General features: G+C 37.6%; 1 protein-coding gene across 3 annotated transcripts in view; it reads right to left on the bottom strand.

The window, feature by feature from the left end:
- The window catches only part of CTNNA3 (catenin alpha 3), a 1,788,954-nt gene that overhangs the window by 1,759,192 nt on the left and 13,962 nt on the right, over window positions 1–15,800 (bottom strand). For 2 of the 3 annotated variants that reach the window (XM_055353692.2, XM_019035348.4), the window contains exon 1: window positions 71–243. The exons of the other annotated variant lie outside the window; for it this stretch is intronic. The gene's annotated coding sequence lies outside the window, so the exon portion shown is untranslated. Of the gene's footprint in view, window positions 1–70; window positions 244–15,800 lie in introns of those variants that run through there. 3 annotated transcript variants of the gene reach the window in all.

The raw sequence follows: 15,800 nt of genomic DNA, 5'->3' as shown, positions 1-15,800 counted from the left end.
GATAATCTATAATTACTAGGATTTGCCTTATAGCAAAGTTTGATTTTTAAAAGTTTGACACTCCACTCACCTACTGCAGGACAGAGTATTGCCCATATACAGATACTAAACCAATTGTCTAAGCAATTTCTTGTATTTAGAAATTCAGTGCCACTATCATGGCTCACAATTTGGCTTATGATGCATCTGTAAGCAAACAGCCTGACAAGCACCCTAGTGTATTTCAGGATGACTGACAGGACACAGTGGCCCAGGCAAGAAGGGGGGATGGGTGCTCTTAAAGCAACATGCCAGTGAAGGGTAACATCAAACAGCAGAATCAGACCTGAAATTCTATTTTTCAGATTTACAATGAAATAATAATACATTACCCACTATCAACTTCTAAATACAACTTGCATGGTCATTTTGTACCCAAAACACTGTAAATCCCAAAGCAGAATTTTTGAGAATTTGTAAAAGTAGAAAGAAAAAATATAAAACAGGCATGTTATATGATACTTCCCTGAAGCGATCAAGCTTTCAGGTTACTTAAGAATATGCCTGTTATTTTTAACAGAAATTAAATCAGGCTATCCACAGAAAAGCCATTCTTTCTTTTCCTTATAATATCAACTTTTATTTTAGATTCAGGAAGTACTTGTACAGGTTTGTTATATGGGTATACTACATGATGCTGACGTTTAGGGTATAATTGATCCCGTTACCCAGGTAGTGCCCAGTGGTGGGGTGAGAAAAGCAGTTCTTATCTCACCTTCATATATTTGTCAATAGCTCTTAACAACAGTAATTTAGGAATAACTAATGAAGGTAATTTAAATATCTTGAATTAATCTGAATTGTTATTGAGGATAGGGGCCAGAGATTCATGTATTTTCCCCCTACTGCATTCCTTCCCTATGACCTACTTCATGATTAAAATATAGACCAAAAGATTCAGAAATTCTACTTATAGATATTTCTACATTAATTTCACTTTAGAAAACATTTAAGTAACATATTGGCTTCATTCTTCACATTTACAATTTTATCCTATATTATTTCACAATACTCTGCACTGCTCAATTCTTTTATAATAGAGCAATCATCCATATTTTAAAAACAAACAAAAAAGCCAAGTCACTCATTTTTAAACACAATTCCTCATTTAGCCAGCAGAGGGTATTATTAGATTCTGAAAGCCCACATATTGCACCCAATGACATGTACTTTTATACTTCAGCTAGGAACTGGGACACATCATCTCGACTTTCCTTAGTAAATGTGCTTAGAAATATCCCATTTTATTTTGCCCATATAAATTTGACTTTTAGAGCCCAGATAAATGCTTCTCAACTGTATCACACTACCATTATTTCCTCCTCTATCTGCTCCAACAGCTGCATCCTCTGAAAAAAAGCACTAGAAGACCAAGAAGTGGCAGAATTACCAAGAAGTAGCAGAATTGGGTTCAACCATCAGAAAGACTTCCCACAATCCTAAATTTTTCTGGGACAAACAAACGAACAACAATCTTACATAAAGATTCTAAGCTCCATTAGAAAATCAAAAACAAATCCTGAAGAAAACAGAACTAAATTACAGGATAAAATCTCTCTTCAAAATTATATGACATTTGTAACCTCTTTAACTCCCTGTTTAACATTTGCTAAATTTTCATTATATATTAGAAGTCACAGACTAATTTTAAAGATATATTTCCTGTTATTACAGCATTAATATATTTCTCATAAACATGCAGTATTATGACTAACAAAGTTCCCTTACAATTTATAGGTTCTTTATTTCACAACTTAACACTCACTTAGTGTGGAAAGACATGGACAGCAATTTGCCTGATTTTTTCTAAAAATAAAAATTTTACTATCTAATTAGCTAAAACCATTAACTTCCACAAATTTATCTTGGCTGAAGATAAAAAATTTTCTGTTTCTTTGATGCAATTATATCACAAACATCAAGTTAACTAAGTTAACTATGGCAAAAGTGAAAAAGCAAGTTCAAAGAGCAATCTCTTTTTCCATGCTCTCAGATTTGCCACTAATGGCACATCCTCTATGCTAAAGTACTAAATTTTCCAAAGAGAAAATAAATGTTAATTCTCTTCCTCAATTGTCATTCAAAATAAAAAATTATAGGTTATTTTCCTTTAAAGGGGAATTCTATTTCTAATAATAAAAACAAGCATTGGGTTCTTCATTGAAAGAAACTGCTCTATAAGATCGTCTCTCATACTCAAATGTGGCAGTTTCTTTCCTCATGTAATAACTAACAATAGCCAGGTAAATATCATATTTTACATTTGGAAATAAAATAGGATACCTCTTAATTATATTCTTTTATGAAATTTTTTATCTTCAATTTTCTAAACAGATACATTCGCTGTAATATAAAATAGATACCTGGGCTTTTTTCTCAAATTAACTTATAGGATAACCCACTATTCAGAATAAAACTGAAAAGTCAGTTTTGTCAGTAATTTGCTTATCCTTTTTGCCAATCATCCACACATTTTGGAATATGTATATAAATAATTTTGTTGTTGTTGTTGTTTCTAGTTACCCACTTAATTCTACTTTACTTTTCAGCTCTGAGTTTGGTACCTGACACAGGCTCTCCTGAACTATGTGTCACTCAATGGTTTTTGGTTTTCGCAGGTGCCTTAAGAACCTACATCTAAAGGCCTTATTAGCCTCAATTCTATTTGTAGATTAAAAAAAATTAAGGATAATGCTTAGGGGTAGGGAGAGATTGAATAAGCAGTGAATAGATACTACTTACTTAAAATACTCCTTTTTACTTTTAGCAAAAATGCCTCCATACACTATATGCTGTATCTGAATTTTCAATATATTTTATATAGGCAGTAGTCCCCCCTTATAGACAAGGTATGTGTTCCAAGACCCATAGTGAATTCCTGAGACCACAGATAGTTCTGAACCCTATATATGTTTTTCCTATACCTGCAAACTATGATAAAGTTTAATTTATAAATTAGGCAAGAAATTAACAATAATAATTATAAAATAGAGCAATTATAACAATATGCTTGCATCAGAACTCTTGTGCTTTGGGGCTAGGCCATGACAGTCCATTTGAAAATCTAGATGGCCTCTAGGAGTGACTAATGGGCAGGCAGCATATACAGCAGGACATGCTGCACAAAAAGATGATTCGTGTCCTGATTGAGACATAACAGGATAGCACAAGATCTCATTGTGCTACTCAGAATGGCACACATTTAAAACTTGTGGATTGGTTACTTCTGGAATTTCCATTTCATATTTTCAGACCAGGGTTGACCTTGAGTATCTAAAACCACAGAAAATGCAACCACAGATAAGGGGCCTACTGTGTTTCTTTTTTTTTTTTTTTTTTTTTGTGAGACGGAGTCTCACACTGTCACCCGGGCTGGAGTGCAATGGCGTGATCTCGGCTTACTGCAACCTCTGCCTCCCGGGTTCAAGTGATTCTCCTACCTCAGCCTCCCAAGCAGCTGGGATTACACGCACTCGCCACCACGCCCGGCTAATTTTTTGTATTTTTAGTAGAGATGGGGTTTCACTATTTTGGCCAGGCTAGTCTCGAACTCCTGACCTTGTGATCTGCCCGCCTCGGCCTCCCAAAGTGCCTATTGTATTTCATTTATCTTCAAAACAACTTATTATTCCCCTAAATTACAGCAGTGGGCTCTTAGCAGGTAATATTCACACCAATTGACAGGTATAGTGCAAGCTCGGACTCTGACATAGGTTAGGTATGCTAAGTTTGAGGTGCAGTGGCATATGCAAATAGTTATGTCCCATGAGCAACTGGAAATGCAGAATCCATGAACTTTGGAGAAAAATTATGCCTAGAGATACAGATATAGTAACTTGTCCATCCATGTTACACTCTAATCCATAAGAGTAGATGAGCTCTCCCAAGATTAATTATAGAAGGAATGAGGCAGCCACATTACAAAACAAGTACAGTGAAGAATATGATGAGAAGAAATGTCATAATAAGAATAGTAAGAAATGCAAAACAAACTGGGTTCAAATTCAAACTCACTTTACTCTCTTTGGCCTCATCCACAATGACTCCAGTTTACCCTGCTTTCCTGATGTGAAATGAGACCTATAAAACTTCTATGAAGAGTAATTACTTATAAAATTACACATAGAATATAATGGAATGCTAATTACCATGCCAAATAATTCATTTATCAATTATTGTTATTTTGTGGAAAGATACTTTTCTCTTTGTGAAATTCTGCTTTTCAAAACCAAAATGCCATTGAATTTTAGAGTGCTGCTGTGAAACACATCAAATAGATTGCCCCTCTGATTTTTAAATGGATAGAGAATGATTATGTCCACACAGCTTTATTTAGCAAATTGAATCCATGCCATCAATGGAAGTCTTCTACTCCATCCACGATAATAATTTATACTTGGATAGCAAGGAAACATGGTACTGAAATGGAAATATGTTTAGAGCTTCTTCCAAAGTTGCAACATGCTTAATAAATTAAAGGGACACTAACACATATTAATAAACTGAGTATTTTTTTGGAAGAGTGGGTATAGAATGGTTAAAGATAGAATACCGAACTAAACACAAACAAATGACACTAAGAAAAAATAGAAACCTCTGTGTCTTGTTCCCACATAAGACTTATGGAGTTGTGCCAACCTGCTTCATTCCAGAGCAGAGAGCCACTCAGTCACTGAGGCTGTATTAGAAAGAGAGGAAGGAAATCCTTTTCTCCCACACTCACTGTTTCCAAAGATAATAACAGAAAACTAGAGAGTGATGGATTTCACTACTAAGCAGCCATGTCTATTTTACTCATGTCTTTCATTGACTAAGTCTAGTTCTACTGATTTTGCATAATAGAACAAAAGAAATATATGTACAAAAACAAAATCAATTTTGCAAAACTTGTAATATCCCTAAATTTTCCAAAATATAACTGCTGTAGTCACTAAATTAAAACTATAACATCATTCCTATTAGGTCATCAATTGTATTCAAAAGAATGAAGCTTATCACAGAGAAAGGTAAAATAATTAAATTCAGTCATAGAGCCGATGAATCACACTTCTTTTACTTCAAATGATAACCCTGCCAAATCAAACAGTCTGAGTAGCCCACACACACACATCCCAAGCCAATCCACTTTTATCCCCCTGGTTCTTGGGTGCACAGAATTAGACTGACACAATCAATCATGGTCCTAACTGGTGGACTAGTCTATGAAAAGCCTGTTTTATTTTTTGGTTTCATAGTCTATATTCCCTGTTCTCAGTTCCATTCCTCTCTCTGCTTCTTATAGTAGTTAATGGTTACATTTCCAATTAAACTTCTGTAACTTTTTTTACATATGCTATATACGTCTACAAGAATATATAACTTTATGTGTATGGACGTTTAAATTTACACAAATAATATTGTATTTCCCATCTCTTTCTACTTCTCTCTCTCTCTGTCTGTTTCATTGTGTGGTTTTGTTTTTTTGTTTGTTTGTTTGTTTGTTTTTTGGTCTACCTATGTTGGACTACAAAGATGTGGTAAACACTGCATGTTTGCTCACTCAGCACATAGTCCCAACCTTATTCTCCCCTTACCTTTCTCTGCTATGGAAGCAGGACATTTGATTTCCCAGCCTTCTTTGCAACTCAGAATGGCATGTGAAAGAATTCTGGCCAATGAGACGGTAAAGCTTTTGCTTTCCCTATCAAAAGGACATCAGCATCCTTGCCATGTCTTCCTTAACCTGACTGTGGTAAGGTGCCTGGAAATAAAACAATCTTACTGCAAAGCTGAAGAGGAAGGATGACAGAGCAGAACTATAGAAAGAACTTGGGCCCTTGATGACATCTGTTATTAACTTCTTTTTTTTTTAATTTTATTATTATTATACTTCAAGTTTTAGGGTACATGTGCACAATGTGCAGGTTTGTTACATGTCTATACATGTGCCATGTTGGTGTGCAGCACCCATTAACTCGTCATTTAGCATTAGGTATATCTCCTAATGCTATCCCTCCCCCCTCCCGCCACCCCACAACAGTCCCTGAAGTGTGATATTCCCCTTCCTGTGTCCAAGTGTTCTCATTGTTCAATTCCCACCTATGAGTGAGAATATGCGGTGTTTAGTTTTTTGTCCTTGCGATAGTTTGCTGAGAATGATGGTTTCCAGTTTCATCCATGTCCCTACAAAGGACATGAACTCATCATTTTTTATGGCTGTATAGCATTCCATGGTGTATATGTGCCACATTTTCTTAATCCAGTCTATCGTTGTTGGACATTTGGGTTGGTTCCAAGTCTTTGCTATTGTGAATAGTGCCGCAATAAACATACGTGTGCATGTGTCTTTATAGCAGCATGATTTATAATCCTTTGGGTATATACCCAGTAATGGGATGGCTGGGTCAAATGGTATTTCTAGTTCAAGATCCCTGAGGAATCGCCACACTGTCTTCCACAATGGTTGAAGTAGTTTACAGTCCCATCAACAGTGTAAAAGTGTTCCTATTTCTCCACATCCTCTCCAGCACCTGTTGTTTCCTGACTTTTTGATGATTACCATTCTAACTGGTGTGAGATGGTATCTCATTGTGGTTTTGATTTGCATTTCTCTGATGGCCAGTGATGATGAGCGTTTTTTCATGTGTCTTTGGCTGCATAAATGTCTTCTTTTGAGAAATGTCTGTTCATGTCCTTCGCCCACTTTTTGATGGGGTTGTTTGTTTTTTTCTTGTAAATTTATTTGAGTTCATTGTAGATTCTGGGTATTAGCCCTTTGTCAGATGAGTAGGTTGCGAAAATTTTCTCCCATTCTGTAGGTTGCCTGTTCACTCTGATGGTAGTTTCTTTTGCTGTGCAGAAGCTCTTTAGTTTAATTAGATCCCATTTGTCAATTTTGGCTTTTGTTGCCATTGCTTTTGGTGTTTTAGACATGAAGTCCTTGCCCATGCCTATGTCCTGAATGGTATTGCCTAGGTTTTCTTCTAGGGTTTTTATGGTTTTAGGTCTAACATGTAAGTCTTTAATCCAACTTGAATTAATTTTTGTATAAGGTGTAAGGAAGGGATCCAGTTTCAGCTTTCTACAAATGGCTAGCCAGTTTTCCCAGCACCATTTATTAAATATGGTATCCTTTCCCCATTGCTTGTTCTTCTCAGGTTTGTCAAAGATCAGATGGTTGTAGATATGAGGCATTATTTCTGAGGGCTCTGTTCTGTACCATTGATCTATGTCTCTGTTTTGGTACCAGTACCATGCTGTTTTGGTTACTGTAGCCTTGTAGTATAGTTTGAAGTCAGGTAGCATGATGCCTCCAGCTTTGTTCTTTTGGCTTAGGATTGACTTGGTGATGCGGGCTCTTTTTTCGTTCCATATGAACTTTAAAGTAGTTTTTCCCAATTCTGTGAAGAAAGTCATTGGTAGCTTGATGGGGATGGCATTGAATCTATAAATTACCATGGGCAGTATGGCCATTTTCTTTTTTTTTTTTCTTTTTTTTTTTTTATTGATCATTCTTGGGTGTTTCTTGCAGAGGGGGATTTGGCAGGGTCACAGGACAATAGTGGAGGGAAGGTCAGCAGATAAACAAGTCAACAAAGTTCTCTGGTTTTCCTAGGCAGAGGACCTTGCGGCTTTCCGCAGTGTTTGTGTCCCTGGGTACTTGAGATTAGGGAGTGGTGATGACTCTTAAGGAGCATGCTGCCTTCAAGCATCTGGTTAACAAAGCACATCTTGCACCGCCCTTAATCCATTCAACCCTGAGTGGATACAGCACATGTTTCAGAGAGCACAGGGTTAGGGGTAAGGTCACAGATCAACAGGATCCCAAGGCAGAAGAATTTTTCTTAGTACAGAACAAAATGAAGTCTCCCATGTCTACCTCTTTCCACACAGACACGGCAACCATCCGACTTCCCAATCCCTTCCCCACCCTTCTCCCCCTTCTATTCCACAAAACCGCCATTGTTTTCATGGCCTGTTCTCAACGAGCTGTTGGGTACACCTCCCAGACGGGGTGGTGGCCGGGCAGAGGGGCTCCTCACTTCCCAGTAGGGGCGGCCGGGCAGAGGCGCCCCTCACCTCCCGGACGGGGTGGCTGGCCGGGTGGGGGGCTGACCCCCCCACCTCCCTCCTGGACGGGGTGGCTGGCCGGGTGGGGTCTGACCCCCCTCCCTCCCGGACGGGGCGGCTGGCCGGGTGGGAGGGCTGACCCCCCACCTCCCTCCCAGACGGGGCGGCTGGCCGGGCAGGAGGGCTGACCCCCCCACCTCCCTCCCAGACGGGGCAGCTGGCCGGGCAGGGGGCTGACCCCCCACCTCCCTCCTGGACGGGGCGGCTGGCCGGGCAGAGGGGCTCCTCACTTCCCAGTAGGGGCGGCCGGGCAGAGGCGCCCCTCACCTCCCGGACGGGGTTGCTGAGTATGGCCATTTTCATGATATTGATTCTTCCTATCCATGAGCATGGAATGTTCTTGCATTTGTTTGTGTCCTCTTTTATTTCCTTGAGCAGTGGTTTGTAGTTCTCCTTGAGGAGGTCCTTCACATCCCTTGTAAGTTGGATTCCTAGGTATTTTATTCTCTTTGAAGCAAATGCAAATGGTAGTTCACTCATGATTTGGCTCTCTGTTTGTCTGTTATTGGTGTATAAGAATGCTTGTGATTTTTGTACATTGATTTTGTATCCTGAGACTTTGCTGAAGTTGCTTATCAGCTTAAGGAGATTTTGGGCTGAGACAATGGGGTTTTCTAGACATACAATCATGTCATCTGCAAACAGGGACAACTTGACTTCCTCTTTTCCTAATTGAATACCCTTTGTTTCCTTCTCCTGCCTAATTGCCCTGGCCAGAACTTCCAACACTATGTTGAATAGGAGTGGTGAGAGAGGGCATCCCTGTCTTGTGCCAGTTTTCAAAGGGAATGCTTCCGGTTTTTGCCCATTCAGTATGATATTGGCTGTGGGTTTGTCATAGATAGCTCTTATTATTTTGAGATACGTCCCATTAATACCTAATTTATTGAGAGTTTTTAGCATGAAGTGTTGTTGAATTTTGTCAAAGGCCTTTTCTGCATCTATAATCATGTGGTTTTTGTCTTTGGTTCTGTTTATATGCTGGATTACATTTATTGATTTGCGTATGTTGAACCAGCCTTGCATCCCAGGGATGAAGCCCACTTGATCAAACTAAATCTATTATATTAGTTAGGAACTCATTTTTATCACATAACAAGAAGTCTACAGGTAAGAAGTTAATAACAGACGTCCGTTATTAACTTCTTACCTCTAGACTTCTTGTTATGTGATAAAAATGAGTTCCTAACTAATATAATAGATTTAGTTTGTTCCTTTATTTTCCATTGTGTAGCATTCTATCACATGCATTTATAAATATATTTTGTGTCCATATCACTAATCAAGCACGTTTCGGTAATAGCCAACTCTTTGCTGTAGGAGACAATGCTGTAATAAACATTCTCATACATGTCTCTTTGCGTGCCTATGCAAGAGTCCCTCTGGTGTATACATTCTGTTATGGGCTAAATTGTATCTCCTCAAAATTCCTGTGTTAAAGTCCTAACCCCTAGTATCTCACACACAATATGACTGTATTTGGAGATAGGTCCGTTAAAGAGGTGATTAGGTCAAAATGAGGCTGTTAGGATGGGCCCTAATTCAATCATACTGGTGTCCTTCTAAGAAGAGGAAATTAGGACATAGAGAAGAAAAGACATCAGGAATGTGCACATAGAGGGGCGACCATGTGAGAAAGGTGGTCATCTGCAAGCCAAGGAAAGAGGCCTCAGAAGAAACCAAACCTGCCAACACCTTGATCTTGGACTTATAGCCTCCAGAACTGTGAAAAAATAAATTTCTCTTGCTTAAAGATCCCAGTCTGTGGTATTTTACTCTGGCAGTCCTAGCAAACTAATACAATTCAGAAGTAGAATTTCTGGGTCAGAATGTGAGTGTTCAGTTTCAATAAGTATTGTCAAATTGGTCTCCAAAAAACACCACCAGCAGAGAATGTAGGTTCACATGTCCCCACCTCCTCACCAAAACAAGATATTACATGACATTTTAACTCCCATCAACATGGGACATGCAAAGGAGATATCACATCACTATTGTTTTGATTTGCACTTCTGATTACCAGTGTAAATGCTGATCTCTTTTTAGTTGATTAGTCAGCCATTCAAATATCCTTTCTATGAATTGCTTACTTGTATTCTTCACCTGTTTTTCTCCTAGGTTGCCTGTTCATTTCCTTACTGACTTCAAATAATTCCCTATATATTGTAAATATAATTTTTTGTCAGTAATATTCCTTGAAAATATCCTCTCCCTGCTTCATATGTCCCTCTTTGTCTAGGATACCTTCCCTTGAACATTGTAACATCTGTATATGAAAGTTCCATTTTCTTCATATCCTTACACATTCTAGGTTATTGCCATACATTAATATTTACCAATTTAATGAGTATGATAAAGTATCCCATTGTTGTTTTAATGTGTCTTTACCCAGTAACTAGTGAAGAAAACTAAGTTTCTTTTGACTTATTTATGGGTCATTCTAGTTTTCTTTTCTGTGAATTACCTTTTCACATATCATTGACCCTATTGGATCATTCGTTTTTTGATTATCTTTTCCTTATTAATTTTTTGGAGTTTTTAATAAAATCTTATGATAAATGACTTTTGTTAAATGATGTATGAGTCAACTATTTTGACAATAACACCATATTAAAAAAACTACCACGGAGGTTTAGAACTCAGTGGCCTAAGAAAACATTTATTATTTCTTGTGGATTTTCAGGTTGGCTAAAGATTGGCTAATTCAGAATGGACCTGGCTTATCTTGCCCCAAGCTATAGTTTTGGGATCCAGATCTGCTCCACATTTTTCTCATCCTCCTTGGACAAGTAGGCCACTTGGAGGATATTCTTCTCGTGAACAGAAACACAAGATGGGCAAATGGAAACACTGAGTACTTCTTAAGGTGAAGGCTCAAAGTTGGCACTCTGCCTTTTCTGCCCACATTCTAATGGGCAAAGCAAGTTATATGGCCAAATCTAACTTTTCTGCCCACATTCCGATAGGCAAAACAAGTCATATGGCCAAGTCTAACATTAATGGAGCAGGGAAATACACTCTGCCTCTAGCAGGAGGAATTGCAAAGACACATGGCAAAGCGGATGGATATAGGGAGCAAGAGGATTGGGAAACAACAATGCAATCCACTTTGTATGGATGAATGTAAACATACCCTGTCAGCTGGTGGTTTTTGTTTCTTTTTATTGTTTTTTCGGTCTTTTAATTAATTAATTTTTGCATTAATGTAATAATTTCAGTTTTTTACTTTATGGCTATGTTTTGGGGGTCTTATTTAAGAAATTATGTCCTATCCTAAGATCATAAATATATTCTACATTTTCCTCTAGAATGCAATCATAGGGATCAATAACCAATATATTTTAAATTAGCATATGCCTAAATGTAAGATTATATCATATAAACTAAAGGCCGAGGCATCCAAGTTAAGTAATCAAAATTAAAAATATTTACCCAAGGATGGCTACTTATTTCAGGTTAATTTTTTAGCTTGGTCTTTAAAATATATTAATGATACAGGCTGGCAAAGAAGAGAAAGACCCAGGAATTATAAGAAATCACAAAACTTGATTGTCTTTTAACAGATCTTTATTAATCTAAGCAGTATAGGTATATTCAAAAATGCAAAGCACAAGAACAAAGAAAAATATATACAATCTTCTGAGGTCATGCCACTGGAAAAGGAAAAAAGAAACTTTCACAGAACTGAACAATTATAAAATGATATATGTTATGATGTCATATTTGTAAAATATATGTGTATATGTGGTAATAGCAGGGTCCACTTCAATAGTTTTGGGTAAAAATGAGGTCATTCCTATTAATTTTTCAAGCTAAAACCACTTCCCAATTGCCAGACTGGCAGGGAATCCAGTATCTCTCTTGTCTCTCAAATTGTTCAAAAACTCTGGGGGCGTCTTCATTCACATGCCACAGAGAAAGAAAAGCAGAGAAGTGGATTAGAATACAAGTGGGCTTTGTTGAAGGATGCTGGTGTTCTGTTCCTGGCACACAGTTCACTGATGGAAGCTGACTCCCCATAGTTCAGTGAGACCCTTTCTCCTGCTGCACTCTAGCTGTTGCTGTGGATCCAGTGAGAGGCCACAATGATTTAAGACAAGCATACCATTCCAGCATATGTATGGCACAGAACCCATGCCTTCAACGTTTTAATTTACCAAGCCTAGTGGCTGAGTCAGGAGGGCCTTCCAGTCAGTTACACATGTGCCAGAAACAAACCCTTCTAGGGTAACATAGGCCACAAGGGGGATTCTAGTTTAAGGGTCTTTGGTGTTCTTTCTCACTAGCAAATTTTAATCAGTACTAATTTGATGCAGGGGTCAGAAGAACTCTTCCTAACAACAGATACATTGTAAAAGGAAAGAGTCCAGGTTTTCAGTCTTCTCCTGTTTGAAGGCTCCCAGATTCTACAAATTTCCTCCAGTCTCCCCAGTGTTGACCAGCCCTGCAGCTGAAACAAGACTAGAAAGGGCAAGCTTTGTCAAGTTAGAAAAAGACCCTTTTACGCTAATATCTGAGACACAAAATGATAAGGATCTCCTTAATGATTTCCAAACACTGGAGGAAAATTTTCCCTTACCTTAAGGTTCACAGATAAAATACAAAATGCCCACTTTGACTTTCAGATAAACAAAGAATAATTTTTTGGCATAAGTATGTCCTATGCAATATTTGGGACATACTTACACACGCACACATGCACACACACATATGTGTTGTTTCCTTGGAATTTAAATCAAGAGTGTGTCCTGTATTTTTATTTACTAAATCTGGCCACTTTACCTTATCTACTTCATGAATTATAAACAAGGAAAAAGGGAGCTGAAACTCACTTGTGTCTAAATTTGCAACACCCTCACATCCCACCCATGTATCCTCACATCCTATCAAAGACTTGGGGCTGGCACAACCAATCAAAAAGTCAGCTTGCACCCCCTTACTTCAAAGAAGCTGCTTTTCAGGTAGCCAGGGGTGTTTCCTAGACACCTCCTAGCAATACATTTCTAACTACACTCAGCCAGAAGATTTTGAGTCGCAGAAATGCAGCACAGGATGAGAGGGGACAAGGAAAGAATGACATATTGTACTCTGGTATGAGAAAGCCCCAACAGAGAAGGCAGACATAAGAAAAACAGACAGAAGGGTGCTCTGGAGATTAGGTTTTATGTGTCTCTTTTAGAAAGGTGAATCGAATTGCTTCAGATTATCTAGGGTTAAATTCACCTCCAAGTAGAGGAACAAATAATAGGAGTAGAAGAGTTGCCCGATGCAAATGTACCTCCTGTAGCCCAGAAACTTAACAAGATACTTGCCCTTCACTTTAAGATTTGAGAGAATAATTCTGTAGAATCAAAACTAATACTGATGGAGCTCAAAGGCTACACATACCTCATTTCTGACAAACACCAGGACTAAATGTAAATCTTATGTATTTCAAAAATAACAGAAAAAAACAAAATTTAAAAATCGTGTAACATAAAAGAGGAAGACACTTTCTTAAAGATGTAAGGGAAAATTATCTCCAAGACAAAAGAAAATTTAGAATATATCCCTTCTGTGTTCTCAGTGAAATACCCAAAAATGTAAATTCTAGGAAAGAAGTGATGGAAAGGCTAAAAAGAAAAGAAAGTTGACTGAAGTGACAGGTCAAGATAAAAAGAGACCTGGCAAAGATTTAAACATCCAAGAATTTGGCAAAAGAAAAAGACTATGAAGTAATTAAATCTGAATCATTCCTCTCCTTCATCTCCTGCCTCTCTACCAGCAGCTTCATCATTCAGAGGGCAAAAGAAGCAAAGAATGGAACTGCTACCCTGGATTTAATTATTACCAACAAAGAATGATACGTTAGGGAAGTGAAAGTGACAGGAACCTTGGGGAAAATTGAACATATCACCTTAGAGTTCATTACAGCGAAGAAAGAAAACACAAAGCAAAGTAAGACAAGTATCTTAGATTGCTTAGCAGTTGAGAGAAAATATAAGAATGTCCCAGAGCCACAGACTTTAAATGAAAAATAGGTCAAAAAACTTAAGCCATTACTACATCACACAGATGGTATACAAGGAGCTTTCTAAAGAGCTGAGATGTTTAAAGAACACACAAAAGAAGAAGGAAGAAGGTAAAGGTTAGGATGAACACATCACTGTAGTATCAGTCTATTAGAAAAGTAGTGTAAACCTAGGATGAGCAAAGACTTAAACAACACAAAAACTTAAGGTTGTGTTTGATGATGGAAGTAGATAAAAAAGGTACAAGTCTCCTCCTCCCCCAGAAAGATTTCATATTAACAAGTAATAGGGAGAAAGCAAAATAACAATATTTTTACTTTGCTTTCATCTTGTCTCCCAAGGAGAATGGTCTTTAAAATAAAAAGATTGTACCAACAATCTTGAGAGGAAATTGATAAACAAGAAAGGAGAAAAGATAGTAAGAGAATGCTTAACAATTTAGATAAATGACCATTTCTGGGTATATTCCATTAAAGCAGGGTTTCTCATCTTCAGTACTATTGACATTTGAGGCTGGATAACTCTTTATGGTTGGGGGCTTTCCTGTGTGTTGTAAAATGTTTAGCAGCATCCCTGGCTTCTACCCACTAGATGCCAAAAGAACCTGCCCCCTAGTTATGACAGCCAAAAATGTCTCCAGACATTGCCAAATGTCCTCTGAGAAGCAAAAGCACCCTGAGTTGAGAACCACTATTTTACAGAGCACTGAAAAACATGTACATATTATCACAGAATTCTTGCTGGCATTTGGCATACTAATGGAAAATGAGAGTGGTAACAGAATATTGGGAATTGACGAATGTTTTCCCATATATCGGAAAGGTAGAATTTAAAAAGTAAAACCAAATTCTATCTTGGTCTCTAGAAAAGTATCAAAATATTATTAATTAGAAAAGAGAAAAATGATTTTTTGCTACATTGGTATAGGTTCATTAGGAGCCACTCATAGTAAACTAACTTAATTTTCTTCTCTTCCTTTTTTTAAAAAAATCATTGCTAAAAGATAAAATTGGTTTCACTCAAACATTTTTTAAATCTTTTGTGAAATTTTCTTTGCCAAGATAAAGAAATGTGAGCTATCTCATACACTGTTGGTCAAAGTGAATATTGGTAAAATCTCTTTGAAAAGCATTCTGGCAGTATCCACAAAATTTTATATGCACAAATTATTGAACAAAGTAATGCCACTTCTAGGGATCTGAACATATGAACAAAGATGTATATCACAAACTGCAGAATTGCTTGTAGCAACAAAAGGTAGAAACAACCTAAATGTGCATTAATAAGGGACTGGTTAAATAAATTGTCATATATTCTTTCATTGGTGTGACTTTTAATTATTATTAGTGGGTCAGAAAAGCCTTAAAAAATATATAGAATCTAATTGGATGTCAATTGAGTAACAGTAGGAGAGATATTAAAAATATTTAACAACCAGCATGGCTCAGGCCCCAAGCAATCAGAGCTTAGGCTGGAGCTGTCTTGGAAGCTTCATCCTGTGCCAAGTGTTTACCTTTCAGTTGCTGGGTCTAGGAAAGGTCCAGGGGATCTCAAGCAGAGGCCAAGTGAAGGAAAATCACTGGTAAGGGTAAGGGAGAAGTACAAAAGCATTTCATATTTTAACAATTTGTATGCCTCACT

This window comes from Gorilla gorilla, chromosome 8, assembly GCF_029281585.2.
Source record: "Gorilla gorilla gorilla isolate KB3781 chromosome 8, NHGRI_mGorGor1-v2.1_pri, whole genome shotgun sequence".
NCBI lineage: Eukaryota > Metazoa > Chordata > Mammalia > Primates > Hominidae > Gorilla > Gorilla gorilla.
The sequence above is the reverse complement of the archived record's forward strand: the minus strand, read 5'-3'. Positions and strand labels throughout refer to the sequence as shown.